This window comes from Amphibalanus amphitrite, unplaced genomic scaffold, assembly GCF_019059575.1.
Source record: "Amphibalanus amphitrite isolate SeventyFive unplaced genomic scaffold, NRLGWU_Aamphi_draft 002080F_arrow, whole genome shotgun sequence".
In the NCBI taxonomy this organism is placed as follows: domain Eukaryota; kingdom Metazoa; phylum Arthropoda; class Thecostraca; order Balanomorpha; family Balanidae; genus Amphibalanus; species Amphibalanus amphitrite.
In genome coordinates this window covers 817-18,738 of record NW_024883573.1, presented here as the reverse complement: position 1 = coordinate 18,738, position 17,922 = coordinate 817, and the positions used below count along the sequence as shown (strand labels likewise).

At 49.9% G+C, this 17,922-nt stretch overlaps 1 long non-coding RNA gene across 1 annotated transcript in view; it reads left to right on the top strand.

Moving 5' to 3' along the window:
• The window catches only part of LOC122376277, a 55,401-nt gene extending 38,894 nt beyond the window's left edge, over positions 1-16,507 (top strand). The window contains exon 4 of the long non-coding RNA XR_006255581.1: positions 15,866-16,507. This is a non-coding gene — a long non-coding RNA (uncharacterized LOC122376277). The remainder of the gene's footprint in view (positions 1-15,865) is intronic.
• The last annotated feature ends 1,415 nt before the right edge of the window (positions 16,508-17,922 follow it).

Sequence of the window (17,922 nt, the reverse complement as noted above, 5' to 3'; positions counted from 1 at the left end):
TTCACTAAACCCATTAGTTTTTCCAAAAATGCGTAAAAAACCCCCATGCCTCCGCAGCCCCCCTTCCGCCGGCCGCCACGCCGCCGCGGTAGTGTAGTGGTTAGGATGCTTGCGCCGTAATCCAAAGATCGTGCGTTCGAATCTAGGCGCGGGTCGTACTTAAATCGAAATTGCAAGCAGAATATGTGTTTTTTCTTGATAAATCACTTATAATACAGCTAACCGTTCATAAAACTATCGATAACAATTGACTGAAACCCGAAATATAGAATACATTCTGTTAAAACAAATTCAAATATGGCGGCCGTTGCGCCAGGCTCCGCCCCCGACTCCGCCCCTTCGTGTGACGTCATCTGTGCACTTGGACACACAGGGAGATAGGGGACGACATGGGCCTGGTTCTCTCCGAGGTGCGTTTGCGCGGGGACGCGGTGAGCCGGTCATGGCAAAGAGTAACGCGTATAACCAATCCAATTTTTCTTCCACTCGTATTTAATTGATTGCATAGGGGATGTACTGAGTCGGAGCCGGAGCCGCCGGAGCCGGAGCCGCCGGAGCCGGACCATTTTACTCGGAGCCGGAGCCGGAGCCGGAGCCACCACAACATTTCACCCGGAGCCGGAGCCGGAGCCGGAGTCGATTTTTTCCTCCGGAGCCGGAGCCGGAGCCGGAGCCGTCTGAAATTTCCACGGCTCCGCATCCCTGCTTTTAAGTAATGCTACATTTACAAACTTGTTTGCTAAAAATCAAAATAAACAAAAAAGAGGAAATTTCGATGATATAGCTAGAATAGAAAACAAATGGAATAGAGATATAGAAACATTTGACCGTTTTTCCGTTTTTAATATAAAAAATAGTGTGGGTCCAAGCCGATACGTATCTTTTCAGTATAAGCTAGTGATGCGGATTTTGACAACCAACACTTTCCTTAAAATAATAGGGATTGAAGAAAATGATAACTGCTCTTTTTGCCAAAATGAGCCAGAAACGCTAGCACACTTATTTTTGACATGCAATGTAGTCTCTAGATTATGGAACGACATAGCGGAATATCTGAGAGAAAGTGAAATAGGACCGCTTAGCCCTGGAGTCAAAATTTTTGGGAAAGAAAACAGCACACTCATAAATCACATTGTAACAATTGCAAAATACGTAATATATGATGCAAGACGAAGAAATGTCCGACCCTCTATTGATCATTTCAAAAACATACTCAAACAGGACTTTGAAACGGAGCAATATATAGCAAGAAAAAATGATACATTTAAGAATTTCGTTAATAAATGGAAGACCCTTAAGCTTGACTTTGTATCCGCCCAAGATACAACTAATAACATTAGCAATTCTGTCGGTGTCGTCGGTACGCGGCCCGTGTTAGCCTCTGCCGCCACTGGGAATTGGGTGGGCCCTGCCGTCGCGCAGCCCGCCTGTAGTTTGAGACGTGCGTGTGTGGATGATGACGGGAGGTAGAGTGCGTTATACGCAAGATAAACAATCAGCCACCGCTCCCATGACCCATCCGGGCCAACCCGGGACCGGCCCTATTAAATTGGGCCGGTCGGCCGGCCGGGCGTGCGGGGCGCCGGCCCAAAAAGTCGACGGCTCGCAGGCCCGGCCGGTGGATAGGGGGCGTCGCCCGCGATACTTTTTCGACGGGCGGCGCGGGCGGTGGCTGACGGCCCGCCTGGAGCGCCGGGGAGGTAACCAACAGATCTCCCCGGCTGGGGAGGTATCCCCCAGATCTCCCCGGGGCCGGGGCGTTTCCATGAGAGAACGCCGCCCCGGCTCGGCCAGGCGGGCCGCGTATTTACAAATTGCAACCGAGCTCCGCCGTAGGGTATTTTATTTGCGCCGTAGTGTATTTCAGTTGGGGCATTTTCTACCATACAGCTGCCTGAGCTTGGGGTAATTACAATTTGTCGGCGACGTTAAAAAATGATGCACCTTTTTTCGCAGTATAGGTTATCGCATGTGCGTATTTTTGCCTTTTTGGTTGCGCTTTTCCCTCGCCCGTATAGGGGGAGGCGTTGAGCGGACCCCATCGGTTTTTCGTGAGTAACTCGCGTAAAAACCGTCCGATCGCGACGAAACTTTCAATACCCCCGATTTTATCAATTTTACTCCTACCCTGAAAATTTCATGACCCTGACCCAAATGACCTTTGACCTGTGACCTATTTCTCGAGACCATGTTTGGCCCGAATCGCGATTCGGCGATATGTCTGCTCGCATTAGCCGCGCGTTTGCAGTCTTTAAGTGGTTTCAAGCGTTGAAACATGTGATATGATGCTCGTCCCATGCATTAGGGTGGGTGTCACATGAAAGTCAGGTCAGCTCAATGACCTTTGATGACCCCGGTTCACTTTTTCGAGTTTAACATGTTTCTAGGCTAGTTTTTGTTTAGCTGATTTCGAATTTAGCAACCATTTGAACATTACAGGGGTGTAACGAAATTATCCGGACATCTTTCTTCCCGCTGTTATTAAAAAGCAACACATTCTGGTACTTTTTATTTTGACTGAGCATGTAGCCACCTTTCATAAAAACACAGTGGCGAATGTTTTGGAGCATTTCAGCCAATGGATTCTCCAGCAAACTGGCTTTGACGCGGACCAACGCCGTCTAAACCTGTGCCTGCGGTTGGGCGGTGCTTGTGGCGGGCGTCTCTTCAGTCACCTGCTGAACAAGAGCCCACAGGTTTTCAATTGAATTGGGATCGCGACTTTTTCCAAGTCATAAGCGTTAGCCCAGAATGATTGAAGGTTCTATCGGCATCACTTCCCGTTCTTTTAGGGACTTTTAAGTAGCGCGCCGCCCCGCATGAAGATAGCGTGGCTTGAATCAGGCATCAGTGCGCGTTCAGAAACCGAGCCCTCCTATACCGTCTGGTTGAGCGCCTCCGACTATTCATTAGCCAGTATGTTTCTCCGGGGTAATACTTGACGTTGATGGTGGTATTATGTGACACTATGTCCTATTGGAGGATCGCTAGGCAACTGAACATGCTCCAGTTCTGGATATTGTCCGGATGTTTGACGGCGGCGAAGGCCAGCAAGTTCGAGCGGCTGGCCGCCCATACATGGCCGATTTGACGGTTCAAAGGATAAAACAGCTCGAACGGCTACCCATCCAACCAGACCACCTCACCCTTATCATTCTTCATCCAGTGGACGCGATCCGGCGTGAGGCGAAAGGATGTGAACTGGTTGTTTTCCCGTCAGTTTCGTTGTCTTTTTCAGTTTGAAGGGCACTAGAACCAAGTTAAAGGGCGGGTAGCGGTAAACCATGATATGGGATCTCTTATTATCTGACTTGGTAAGAATTCGAGTCAATTTGCAGATTGATTGGTGCCGTTTCCTTGCCGCTATCCTGACAACTCTCCTCACCACTTGACAAAGGGCGGCTTTTGTGGTCGCGACCGGGCTGAGTCTGCCACCGAAGTCCCAGCTTATTACACCTCAGGCAGATGTGCAATTGGCTGCTGCTGATGTCTAGCTGCTGGCAGACCAGCTTCTGGCTCATGACGCCGTGGATGCCGCCATGCAATTTTACCACGAAAGGAGAGATTGTATCCCTTTCTCGCAACTGCCTTGGACGACAACTACCATGTGAGTGAACCCGTCTGTGAATCGACTCCTACTCAGAGCAACAGTCACATGACAAGGTCAGGTCACTGCTGAGTTGAAAACCGATAGCAGAGGCACGTATTCATCCAATATTCCCACTTCTAACATCAGAAAGTATGAGGAAACTGTGCAAACAGATATGGCAAAAAATAGATGTCCGGATAATTTCGTTACACCCTGTACTGAAGTAGTTTTAGTGCCTTCGTAACAAGTTACGAAGCTGTCAGAGAAAAAATAGCGTTCTGCCCCTCCAACTTTTGCTTATTTGTAGAACTTCGTTGCTTAGCAAACCACTATGTTGTTCGCATTGAGGAGCTTTGAAATGTCTGTGTAATTCAAAATATTAGTTCTGTAATTAAAAGAATTGATTCAGTGTTGCACATAATCTAACTTAACAACCGAGCATTGCAGGTTTGACAGCTTTTTGCCCAACCAGCACCACCTTCCCTGGAAAAGCTCCACCCTTGCCTATGGGGCAAAACATAAGGGACAAAAACACAAAACAAGACAGATAAAAAACAAAACAAAATGAACTCATTACCTAATGAAGTACAGTCTGGAGCAAAAACATAGGTAATAGGTATCTATGTCAAATTAGAATGAAAGATTAAAATCAACCTGACCAGGTCTTACAGTCTGACCTGATCCTAACCGCCTTACTTCACCTAACTTAACCCAATTCAACCTAACCTACCACAACACCTGCAGAAGTACCTTCCTGGAAAATGATGCCTAGGGAGGTGTCCAATTGATTGGAATATTACCATGATTGCTTGTCAAAATGTGTGTCATCATGCTCTTGTTTGACAAGTGATGTATAATAAATGTGACATTCAAAAATGGTCTCCTGACTTGAGTGACCAGAATATTCAAATGATCAGGGTACAATGCTGTGCATCATAGTGCACACTAATCATGCTGTTTTTGTGTAGGCCCTCTGTGCATTATTGTGTACACTGCCATGTGCACCTTAAGGAAAAAAAGTGACTGGTGGTACAAGAAAAGGGTTGCGCAACTGTGAAGTTCATGCCCTTGGTCTTGCTGGAGTCAAATGCCTATAGCTATAGCAGGATCAGTGAGGGCTGTAGACATGCTACATACACTGTGAATTGAAGATATTGGCACAAACTTCATCCATAATTACTATGCTTAACACCAAATGTAAGAAGCAACATAAATGCCCAGATGATACAGCTCTCTGGTCAACATCACACAAATTTATTGACATACTTTGCAGGTACATATTTACATTAATAGCAAATACTTTCGATTTGATTCAATAACTAGGTGCTAGTAAGCTTGCATTTTTGTAGGTACAACAATGAACATATATTTAATCATAAAAAAACTTTATCGTCGCATTCATCACATACCTTTTTACTGAACAAGTACATATCTACCATGCAATGATTCTAAATTTTGTCCGCAATCCACATATATCTCAACTGACACATTGAAATTGAAATACCCTAGCAAAACCTAGAACTGTACAAAAGAAGAATGCAATGCTACAAGAACTATGAAGTTCTGAAGTTATTCTCACATGCTCGAATGTTGAAACTCTACTTTTGTCGTCCATTTCCACATTTGATTGAGCCATCATATAGAACTGTTTTCACTCTTCAGTCGTAAGCTTTTGCACAAATCTTGAATTTTTACACATCATCTTGAACCATGCTCCAGTCTTTCCAACAAGGTACTATGGAACATCAAAGCAATTTTGATTTGTTACAACAGCTTCAGATCATGATAGGCTTGAAGTTTGTTACACGATTTGCCAGACAAACCTCTACAAAATGTGTATCAATTCCCAAACTAAGCAATTGATTATATCAGTATTTGCAGTTTCCACACAATGTTTCATAATATTATTCGATTTTTATATCAAGAAACCCAAATAATCCACAAACTGTAATTGAAACACCCCCACTTCAAGAGTTCACAGCAATAACAATACAAGTTCAGAAGCAAATAAACATTGCGCCAGATTTCGTATGAAACGCGCCATCATCCTGAAGTTTCTACCACAGACGGTAGTTCAACCGCAGCCGTAGTGCGAAAACCCCTGCCCACCTTACCCCACGGCGGAGCTCGGTTGCAATTTGTAAATACGCAGGCGGGCCACACCACAAAGCGCCCTGCGATGTTTGTTTCAATGGCCCCGCCCCAGCATCCTTGCTCTCAGATTCCTTCTCGACTGGATCCTTTACCACACTCTGAAGAGCTCGGTTCCGGGAGAACCCTGGCGTGGCTTCGGGGTTGGTTTTCGGTGGAGTGGCGGCTGGCGCCTGGTGTCGCCGGAGCGTGGCCCGCCCTTGTGGCTCTGTCTCGCGTTCCTCTGCCGCCGCCGGGCGTCGGATGGGCTCCGCCTGTCCAGCAGCCGCCTGCAGTTTAAGAAGCCTGTGTGGGACAGGGTTTGGGCGATAGGCTGAGTGATATGCAACCGCATGTATTTCGTTGCCGTGTTTCTGTTCACCATGTTTATTATTGTTTCTGTCCTGTTAATTTCGTGCAATAAAAAAATACTGCAAAAAAAAAGGGGACCTCTGAGGGCCCACGTTAGCCTCTGGGGGCTCGGCTTTGGCCTCTGAGGGCCTATGAGGGCCATCAAACGGCATTTTAAGATAGTTTGACGCAGTTTGACTTAAGTTATGCTTGGGCCAGTACTTTAGATGAGGCCCTGAAGGTCGTTTCTCTTGGGACACTCAAGCAGGCACGTACCCATGATTTCGCCCAGGAGGGAGTCACCTGCTCTAAAAGGGGCCCACGGGTCACCCGGATGCCGCTGTCAACCCAAGCAGGGGCGTATCCAGAACCTTTCGATGAGAAGATTGGGCACATTGTGTCCGGTCCCCCTTTGCAGACGGGTCCGTCTGTCCGCCTGTCTGGGTGACTGTCTGAGCCCTGAGAAAATGTGCAAAATTGGCAAGTAAAAATATAATTTTTGCTTGAGAAGTATGCATAAAATGCACGGTATTTTATGAGGAAGTGAAGCGAGAGAACGCCTCACAGTCACCTGTGCTAGTCCCTCAGAGGTGTCTGTGAAAGGCCGTCAGATGTGCTGGTGTGGGGTCCTCACAGGCGCCGTTGTGGGGGCCTTAGGGCTTAGAGACACTGGTGGTGCCATCACTTAGGGGTGTGTGGGGCCCTGAAAGTTACTGGTGGCCCTTCATAGGCCGGCAAGGGACCCTCAGAGGTCGGTAAGAGGCCCTCAGAGTCACTTGTAAGTGACCGTCAGATGCGCTGCATAGGGCCCTCGGAGGCGCCGGTGTGGGGGCTCTCGGAGCCGCCGAAGCAGCCGAAGTAGTATGGCACTGGTGTGGGGCCCTTAGAGGTGGCAGTGGAGGCCCTCGCAGGCGCCGTTGTGAGGGCCCTCAGAAACACCGGTGTGGGCCGTGGGGCCATAGCAAACGGGTATGGGGCCCTTACAGCTGATCCCTTATTGGCCGGCAAGAGCCCTCAGGGCCGGCAAGGTCCCTCAGAACCTGGCGTGAGGCCCTTTTGGAGATAAGTGTGGCTACACAAGAGCCCATGGGGTGTTCTCACAGGCCCTGTGGTCTCCTTTCCAGTTATAGCGTTGTCAGCGCGGGCCCTCTGCCGCCAATTGACACCGCAGGGCCTCTCGGGCCCGAGGGGACCCTAAGCCCTATAACGGACACGTGCCCCCTGGCTCCTGGCCATACCATTGAATCCGAGTGATCACGGGCCGTTCAGGTAATCAGGGTCCTCTCAGGTGACCAGGGCCTTTCAATTGACCAGGGTTCTTTCAATTGACCAGGGGCCCACCAGGTGACCAGGGGACCCTCTGATAACCAGAGGACGGTTATACCAGGGGCTCCACGGTTAACTAAGGGCCTTTATGTGACTGCAGCGGCCCTTCATATTACTAGGTACTCCCCGGGTAAACATGGGCCCTTCAGGTGACCAGGGTTTCTTCAGATCACTGGCCAGGGGTCACCCAGGGGATCAGGGGCCCCTCAGGTAGCTAGGGGCCCCTTAGATAACTAGGGGCCCTCAGGTAACCAGGGGCCCCTTCAGATAACCAGGGGCCCCTCCTATACCAAGAGGCCCCACTGGTAACCAGGGCCTCTCAGATAATCAGGGGCTCTCAGGCAATCACGGGCCCCTTAGGTAATCAGGGGCCCCTCAGGTAAGCAGCGGCCCCCCAGGAAACCAGGGGCCCCTCAGGTAACCATGAGCCCCTCAGATAACCAGGGCCCCCGTGCCCCGTAGCCAGGGGCCCCTCGGGTAACCAGGAGTCCTTCAGATAACCAGGGACCAATCAGGTAACCAAGGATAGCCAGGGGCCCCTCAGATAACCAGGGGCCCGTCAGATAACAAGGGGCCCCTCAGATAACCATGGGCCCCTCAGATAACCAGGGGCCACTCAGGTAACCAGGCGCCTCTCAGATAACCAGGGACCCCTCAGGTGACCAGGGGGACCCTCAGGTAATCAGGGCGCCCCTCAGGGCCCCCATGGCCCCCTTGGGTACGTCACTGCACTCAAGTGACCCAAAGGGCCCACTTGCATGTTTGATGCCAAAGGGGGAGGCCATGGCCTCTTGGCCTCCCCCCTGGATACGCCACTGGGTTTGACTTTGATGGCTGATGTGGGACCTAATAGCACCGGTTCACTTGTTTTGAAGTCTACCAACTCATTCGGTCTGGCACTGCAGCTTTCCTATCATGCTAAAGTCGGCTTCGTTGAGACTCGGGATTAGCCATTGTGAAGAGTGGCATGTCGGCTATGATATTCCATTTATACCTGACACGGCATACCAGGCACGCCACTGACGCATACCCATGCATACCTGACATGCACGCCTTCCATACATCATATGGTGCTTCTCAGGAATCAAACAATGCTTACTTTTGCTGTCTCTGTCTTGTTATCTTTGGCCATCCAGTTACTAGACGTTAGACCTTGGCTCTTATTCTCCCGAATAGTGCCGAAGCAGTTAATTGTGGTATTGGCCATCGGTGCTGATCTTCGCCCATTCTGTATGCTTGGCGATACAAGAGATCAGCGTGGCGAGTGTCTGTGCTTCTAGACAACAGAGTACGCTCAGCTGCCTGTATCGAACAGTTTTAACGATGAGGCTTGAAGGGCAGATATGGCGTGCTTGTGTTTCGTGTAGAGGTAAAAGCCTGATGTATATTTTAATGTTTGCACGGGTGTCGATCACCTTACTAGCTCAACGATCGAACACTGTCCGTTATGCCCAATCAATGTCTAGCTCGACGGCAGAGTGCCCACTGCCCAGTCGTTGAGCTAGCCTTCCTGTTGAGGAGTTAGCCTCGCCCGTTTGTTGCTAGCCCGATGGCGAGAACCCATTCAGCTTCGTAGGCTTTTCCTTCTGAAAGACATTTGCTTCTTGAAAGGATGACGTGCAGTCAGCAACATGGCGGCCGTGTTGCGGGTCAGATGAAAGTCGCTACGTGGGGCAGGCCGTGGCCGACTATATTGATTTTTAAAATGTTTTATTCAGGTGTGAAGTTTACTCAGAATTTCACTGTCGGTTGGTGAAGGTCAGGCAGGGCTTCCAATTCAAGGGCTTTCATAAATAATTATTAACCGTTCTTTTGTGCTGGTTCCAACCTCCAATTATTCGAGGCACTAAAGCGGCCAAAGCATTCAAGCAAAACTGGAACGAGTGACAAAGGGTGACACCCGTTGGCTGGGCTTCACACCTTTTTATTGTCGGTATTCAATGTATGGTGTTTTAGCTAGTTGTTATGGAATGACTGCAAATCTCCAGCAGTGTTGATACTCCGATTTTACACAATTCGAAGACGTTATACATATCTGATCGGACCGATGTTGAGGGGATATATTGACAAGGAGGTCATTGGGCAACAGAAGAAAGAGGTCAGTCACTTGGAGGGCCTCTCGGATACCACTGAAGCCCCATTGGCTGTGTCGAGTGCACGGGTCGGGAAGTTTGCGAATGCGTGGGCAGGGCCTGAGGAGGAGTGAGCTTAAAGTTGGCCAAGAGAATGCATTGAGAATGTTGGCGTGTTGCATCACAATACATCCGGTACCAAGTTTAATCGCCGGATGCTGCTGCAGGCAGCTGCGCTATCCAGAGCTTGAGCATTGCTTGTGTTTACATTGTCCAAGTTGCTTTGAGGGGCTGTGGTGTGTTAATGCAGCCCTGCTATGTTTCAAGTGATTACCAAAACTTGATCTGCTTCATAACAATATTTACTTAGAATCTATTCATTAGTGTTTGAGCACTGGCTAGATCATTACTGCTTACAATGTTCGCCCCCGGTACCTCCAGCAAGAAGCTGTAACTCACCGTGCTAATCTGGCTCCTCCGCTTTCGTTGCGGACCGGGCGGAGGGCTAAAGGTCAGACCCCCGGCCCACTTCAACTGGCCTCGTTGGAGGCTTATGGGAAACTATCCCCGGCAGGAGAGGCTGCAGTTTGTAGCTGTGGCGTCTGATGGCCGAGTTTAATGCCGCTGTTAGACTGGAGAGGGCAGATAAGGAAGCGGTCTCAGACTGAACGCGGAGGGGTGGGTGGGAGTGGTTGGGTTTGCCGATTTACTGATCATGGTCGATGATTATGTGCTCACAGAAATGGTTACAAGGGATGAGTCTATCTCTGCACGGGAAGGAGGTTATGACAATAAATTTCCCTATTTAGCCACTCTCAGGGTACACTGAGTTTTAATTTAAACGTAATAAGGATGTCACAAAGTCGTCTAGAACTGTTTCCATATTGTTTTTAGAGTACACAATGCCAGATTCAAATATAAATTGAAATGCCTATATTTTTCACTTTTGAATACAGTTCTGCATATACCAAATCACCCTCCTAAAGGTTGATGCGGTGAAACTACCGGGACCCTCCCTTGGGCGCCGAGCCTTCCGATTGCAGTCTGTGTGTGACGTCACCGGCTATCGACCCGACCATTGGCTGCAGACGCCGCGGCGCCGTGACGTCAGCCGACTCAGTCCGGAACATACTGGATCCACTGGATCGAGAACCCAACGAGGGTAGAAACGCCGCTAGAAATGCACGATTTTCCAAACGACCATGATTGCTTTTCTTTGTCGCCTTTTACAATAACCTGCGATTAACATGTCAATGTGTTGGGATCGTGTGGCACTGAAGTATTCTTGGTACTAAGGTTCAAAGAGTACAAAGTTCAACGAGTCTGCACTCGTTAAAGTTGAATGGACATGTGTCTCAATTCAGGACAGTTACAAATACAATAAATGTTATCCGAGTATGGTCCTACTGGTAGTGGGCGCCTTGGGCTCAGATGTCGTACCTGTCTTTTTCAGAAGTCTCACCTGTGGTTCCAGACCTTCCCTTATATTTACTCCGATTGCTAGCTAATCATTTTCACGTGTGTGATATAGGTACAGGCGTTTTATTACGATTTTATTATAGTTTTAGGTCTCGATCGACGTTAGTGTTTGTATTTCTCCATTGGTTTGCAGCACTCACTATCGAGACATTCTGCGCCGATACAGGGTGTCTCGTCTTGCGCTATCACTTGCAATATTTCATTTGATTTTTCTAGACGTATTGGCCGATGCGCCCTTGGGACAGCTTCGCTCGAGTTAGCTCAAAGCTCAATTGCATTGAATAATTCAGGTCCTCGATTCGCTTATTTTGTTTCAAGTAGCGGCATTGGTAGCATGCAATGGTCGTCCATGTCGTCTGTCTGAATGTAGGCGGCGACCGGACTGATTGTTCTCCAGGAAGCAGATGCTGTTCCTGCATTCGATAGCAGCTTTGACGGCGGCGTCTGGTCGCTCTTCCGTCTTCATCAGGGCTCGGTCGCACGCTGAAAGGACTTGGCCGTCCATCCAGCTTAGCGACAGCCTCTACGAAATTCCTCCGTAGTCAGGGTTTGAATAGACGAGGCTTCACACCGTGCTTTGTTGCTGAGCCCCACTTATAGCACGTGACTGCACTAAGGGTCATTATCCCATGCCCTGGTTCAAGGTCACCCGTTGTTGGGGCACGCCCGGCCTGTCAGAAGCGCAGAGGATAAAGGACTGTTGGTGCAGCTCGCGGCTCGGCGGCGCGTGCTTTCGACAAAAGTTTGTGTGCGGGCGCGGATGAAAACAGAACGCTTCAGCCGATACGGCCGGCTCGGGACGGAAAGCTGAGGGTTCTCGCCGCTGAGTGAACTTCGCGCAACGGCGCTGACAGGTCATGTCGGTCGGGGCTGGATACGTTTGTTGACGATGCGTTATATGCATTTCCTTTTGTAGATGACGGATTCGATGCTCAGTATTTGTAACGTCCTGTTTTTTTTCAATTCACTTCGTCTGCCGTAGAAAAATAACTTCGCCACCTTATTTCACTTCGTCTGATCGAAAGGACATTTTACACGTTACTCGGTCTATTTCTGATATTCATCAGATGGATGGATACTCGGATGTTACTCGGATACTACTCGGATGGAAGTGCTACATATCTATATGAACATGTGTCCATTTCCCTATTTCAAAGTAGTAGTAGGTAGGTATTTTGGACAAAAACTACCTTATACGCGAGCTTTCCAGATCGCGACCGGACCCAGCATTAGTTTTACTTTGTCTGTGACCTACTACTTAGCTCTACTTGTGCGATTTATGAGGGTCAGCATCCTAAACATTTCATTGGCCTTCGCTGGAAAGCTCCATCTCAATGCGGAATGAAACGGGAAGGACCTAACGCATTCCACCCGACTGCGTGCCTTGGGTTGATGAATGGCATGTTCGGACGACTGGCGAATGCTAAAACCTCATTAGCGAATTAAAAACTCAATCACTTACCGACTCCATACACTGAAACCAATCACGACCAATCACTCCAGCATCTCGTACCGCACGGCTAATAGCCTCGATAACAGCTATTTCCGATGTAACACCGGACCATTATCCGCTCACCCAGATTGGTACGAGTCCCGGTACAATTCATCTTCCTCTGGGGCGATGTCGACGGCCGTAATTCAGCCCCCCCCCCCTCCCCCCGGGCGATCTGATGAATGGCTGCCGCTGCCGGAGGCGATCCAGTGACGTCAGAGGACGATGACGTCATCGGATCGTTTCCGGTCGGCGATATTGGCCGAGGACTTGGTCAGGGTCGAGGTTGGCGGTGGGATGAGAGACACAGGGCAAATATCGACGACATGACTCGATAGTCGGTAAATAATGGAAACCGTTATGACATCCCATGTTCTCGCAGTATCCAGAAGAACCAATACTGGGCAGGTCCATCGCACAGGAATTGGGGGAGGTGGCTCGTGTGGGCTGCTTTAGAAAATGTTTGGAGAGAGAGAGAGAGAGAGAGAGAGAGAGAGAGAGAGAGAGAGAGAGAGAGAGAGAGAGAGAGAGAGAGAGAGAGAGAGAGAGAGAGAGAGAGAGAGAGAGAGAGAGAGAGCCGCGCGCAGAGTTGGCGCGAGGAGTGGACGAGTTAGCAACTCAAGTGCTGAAAACTTTGAAGTAAGTCATACTGAGCGGGGATCAGCAGACAATGCCCCGGCCAACCCCCGGACTGCTAACCACCCCACTGTATTATCCGGGCGCCACTGCTGTATACAGGCCCGAGCCGCGCTGTGGGAAAGGTCGGACCGGCCAGCGGCGCTGAACTCTAACACAGATCGCTGATTGCCGCGGCTCGCGCCGTTCGGATACATTTGGGGCCGTGTGGGCCGATTCGGCACGGCTGAGGTGGTTACGTGCCATGAGTATTTCCGGCTGGGTTATTCTGGCTCGCGCTGGTACGGTTTGTTAATTCGCTCCCTCCATTTTTTTTTCTCTGCCAATCTCTCTCTCTCTCTCTCTCTCTCTCTCCCTCTCTCTCTCTCTCTCTCTCTCTCTCTCTCACTATCTCTATCACTCTATCTTCTCTCAAGTCTCCCCTCTCTCTCTCTCTCTATCTCTACATATATCTTCGCTCTCGCCTCTTTGACTTCCCTTTTATCCATCTATCTCTTCTTGTCATCCTCATCCTTAGGTATTCCTCGCTCCTCTATCATTCCCCTAATTTCCTGTCTATTCAATGCTCTCGCTTATTCTTATTTCATTGTTTTATTCCTTATGCGTCTGCTGCCCTATTTCTGCGCTGCTGGTTAGTGTCGTTACAGCCATTCATGCCGACTCATCTGCCGAAACTAATCTCATCACTCCTCCTGAAAGTAATATGTATGTCTTTGTGTTTCCGCCTATGCCTTTCAGTCCTCGTGTGTTTGCATACAACTTTTGTTTCTCATATATTTCTTTGTACATTATTACTGTCTGTTTGTTTGTGTCTGTCACTCTGTCTGGTTGTTTGCTGCCTTTTGTCTTTCTGTCAATATGTGTATCGGTTCATTTGCTTGTTCATTGACATATGCGTACGACTCTGCCTCTTTTTTACGCATCTCTCCTCCTCTCTCTCCCCCTCTCTCGTTCTGTCGTTTTTTTCTTTCTCACTTCCTCCACCTCTCCTCTTTCCTCTCTTTCCTCCCTCTCGGCTGTCCCTCTCACCCTCTTTTATCGTTGCACCCAGCCACCTTTCATCCAACGGCCACCTCCCACCCCCTGACCCACCGCTGAGCCCCTCCATTGTCCCGCGTGCCGGCCACGCTCCATACGGCTCAGGGTGGCCCGTTTTTCAGCGGAATCCTTTGTGGGCCGACTTTGCCGCCGGCGACGGTCGAGTCCTGGCGTGTTATGAAGGGTTATGAAGACTCTGGGCTAGCCTGGTGCGGTTGACCTTTGAGAGGTTATGATCGGGGTTACGGTACGGGAACTACTGATGGACTGTGAAATGGTCCAGGCATTGCGGCTGAGAATTTGGGCATACCATTGATGGCGGGGTTGCCCGATTTATCCGTCCAACCATTTGCGGCGTCCGAGATTGGCGGCTGACCTTCCATTCTGAGCCGATCAGTCGGGATAGGTTACTATAATTATATCTGGCTCTCAGCTCCTTCCGCCATTGGTTATAGCGCCGGGCCCCTGACGGTGGCGTTTCCCGAAATGGCGCCGCTCGGCCGACCTCAGTGACCGCTCTGTGCTGATTCCTTCCGCCGCCGGCGGGCCTCAGAAATAGTCGCCATCGGTCACCGGTTAGCGGCGGCCGGCTGACCGGGACGGCTGATGTCGGGGTCGTCTGCCTGGGACGGCTAGGTACTCTCCTTATGTCGGGGGTCGTCTGCCCAGGACGGCTGCTCTCCTGCTCTCCTGGTGTCGGCGGCCGTCTGCCCGGGACTCCTGCTCTCCTGGTGTCGGGCTCGTCTGCCTGGGACGGCTGTTCTCCTGGTGTCGAGGTCGTCTGCCCATGACGGCTGATGTCGGGGCCGTCTGCCCGCGACGGCTGCTCTCCTGGTGTGGGCCGCCGTCTGCCCAAGGCGGCCTTTCTCCTGATGTCGGAGCCGTCTGCCCAGGACGCCTGCTCTCCTGGTGTTACCGTGGCTCGGAGTCTCGTCGGAATATTAGTTTATTACGCTGGCCCGTGACGTCTGTAGTTTTTATAACGTTTACGTCACGTCATGTTTCGTACTAATGTCGTACACTCTTTTTTATAACAGCGATAGCTGGAAACAACCTCTTGCTTCCCTGACAATAATAACGGTGGATATTTTCGTAAGCTTTTATAGGATTATCACGTACTAGCTATTGACATGTTATCAAAGATATAGCACTTTAGCTAGTCTTCCATCCGCCGCACTGGTTGCGTTACAAGGTTGGTAGGTAGTAAGGCTGTTCTTCATAATTGGCCCGTAATTGGGTTGTTATATGTCGTGCACTTGCGTGAAATGCGACGTTGGATTGGGTCGGATCGGACCCCATACAGCTGACTTGAATATGGTAATAATCGCGTGTTATTTTCGTATATCATAATCCAGAACCAATTTCCGGCGAATGTACGCCAATTTAGCTTGATGGATCCGTTGGGTCAAAACGTAATGCGCCGCAATTGACATCAGGAAAAGACGATTTTCAATTTAAGAAGAATGTTGGGAAGAGACAATAAATGAATTCAAACAACAGTTTTACCGTTTTCCCACGATCACCTCATGTGACAACCACTGTCCTCTGGGCACTGATGTCGCAAGTCCCACTGATCAAGGTTTCGATGTTTCGCAGCACCAATGACGTCACTTTACCCCTCTAGCCAATGACCTGTCTTGTTCGGCATCACTACTGACGTCACCACACCCCTCTGACCAATAATACATTGTGCTTAGCAGCTTGTGTGACGTCTCGCAACCCCACTGACCAATGGCGTTCTGTGTTCGGCAGTTCGGGTGACGTCACGATGCCTCTGCTGAGTCCTCGCAATAACGGCCGGATGGCTCAGAGTGCGGCCGGCTCGCGAAACTCGCAGCTCTACACCGTCGAGGTGGGAGACACGCGCTTCCAGATCCTCAAACGTTACCAGAACCTCAAACCGATCGGCTCCGGCGCCCAGGGCATCGTCTGGTGAGTGGCATTCTACTACCTAGTCAGGGCATGGTCTGGTGAGTAGGGTACTGTAGGGAATTATACTACCTACCTGTCAGGGCATGGTCTGGTGAGTAGGGCATTGTAGGAAATCACACCACATTTCTGTCCGGACATGGTCTGGTGAGTAGGGGAATATACTACTTGTCGCCATTGTCTGATGAGTAGGGTACTGTAGGGAATTATACTACCTACCTGTCAGGGCATGGTCTGGTGAGTAGGGGACTCTTACTGACTGTCTCCATTTTACTACGCCTGTGAGAGGTACTGCTGTGTGGTGTGCAGGGTAAACTACCTCTGTTTTATAGCTGAACACTCTGCCCCCCCCCCCCCCAAGGAACGTTTCGATTAATCAAAAAGCTCACCTGTCAAATAAAGATCGATGTAAGGGAGTATGTGAGTGGATGTAGATGTGCCCCGTGGTAGCAAAAAAAAAAAAAACTAGTGTGTGGAACATATAAGCGAATTACTGTTGGACAAATATGAGCTGTATTTTCATCTTTTTCCTCTTACGTATCTTTTCGGGTCTAGTGTGACGATATTAGATCACCTCTGACAATTTTAGTAAGACATTGAGCTATGAGCTCGACAATCCTGTATCAGGGCATCCCTCAATCACCGAGACTTTTCCATCATCTATAATGCCGAAACCTGACCACAAAGCGGTCTTCTCATCCTCTCATTATATTCCCTAATTAGATCTGACGGCTGAGACCGCTGTATGAGACCCATCCGTCCTACCACCGCCAGCTGATGATTACATTTAGCGTCGAGTCTGCGGCGGCGATACTGGGACTGTGTGCTCCCCGGGGCGTGGGTCCGTGTAACTGTGCGCCCCTTCAGCACCTCGCCTCGATGGGGCTCCTCTGGGAAATTAACACGAGTACCGGCGGCGAGATCGGTCGCGTGAGAGAACGCTGTGGTAGGGGGACGGGGACAGACGGGGAGGAACGGAGAGACAGGCGGACAGACAGTCAACAGAAAGGTAGACAGGCGGACAAGCACGCAGACTAACCGACAGACTGGTAAACCTACAGCCGGACAGACAGACAGACAGACAGACAGACAGACCAATAGAAACAGACCAACAGAAGAGGGCTAGACAGACACAGACAAGCAACCACAAGGGGAACGGTCAGACAGGCAGACACGGACAGACACTCAATCATACGAATCCCGCCACGCATCTATGTGGATAGTTGGGGCGAGCAAGAGACGCGTGAAGAGGTTGGCGACCTTTGCTGGGAGTTTTCCAAGACAGTATGGGCAGACAGGGTGCCAGGAATAATGTGCGGCGTGCGGCGGTTTCCAGAACATTAAGTCTCATTTCATTTGGAAGGCGGTTACATTAGAAAGTTTCATGACACAGACAGACCATCATGAACAGAAAACATTCGGTGCTGTCGTTTGCGAATTTAATCGCCCAGAACTTAGCTATCAACGATTCAGACCCAACTTCCTAAAATTGTCATAAAACCGTTGACAGACCCTTGTAGAAAATGCTTACGTGCATCTGTGGAAATATGTTGGAATAAAATGTGGTTCTCGGTTCTGGCGGACACCCATGGATCTTCAGTTACGAGGTCAGTGCCCCGAGTGACTGTGACGGCTCGGGCCGGTGCTCATCATTTATTGACACGCCTGCAGCTATATTTAGCTGTCGGGGGTCGAGGCTTTCCCCAATGCAGAGAGAGGGATGTCGTCCTCAGACGCTAGGCTGATTTGTCGTGGTAAATGTACTTTTGGTCTCCAGATAAGGGCCCAGGCGACCTTTAGTTCGGATGCGGTGAATACTCTTACCCTCGCCACAACTCGAGTGGGGGTGAGGGTGGGTGGGAGGAGGGGTGCACTCGGCC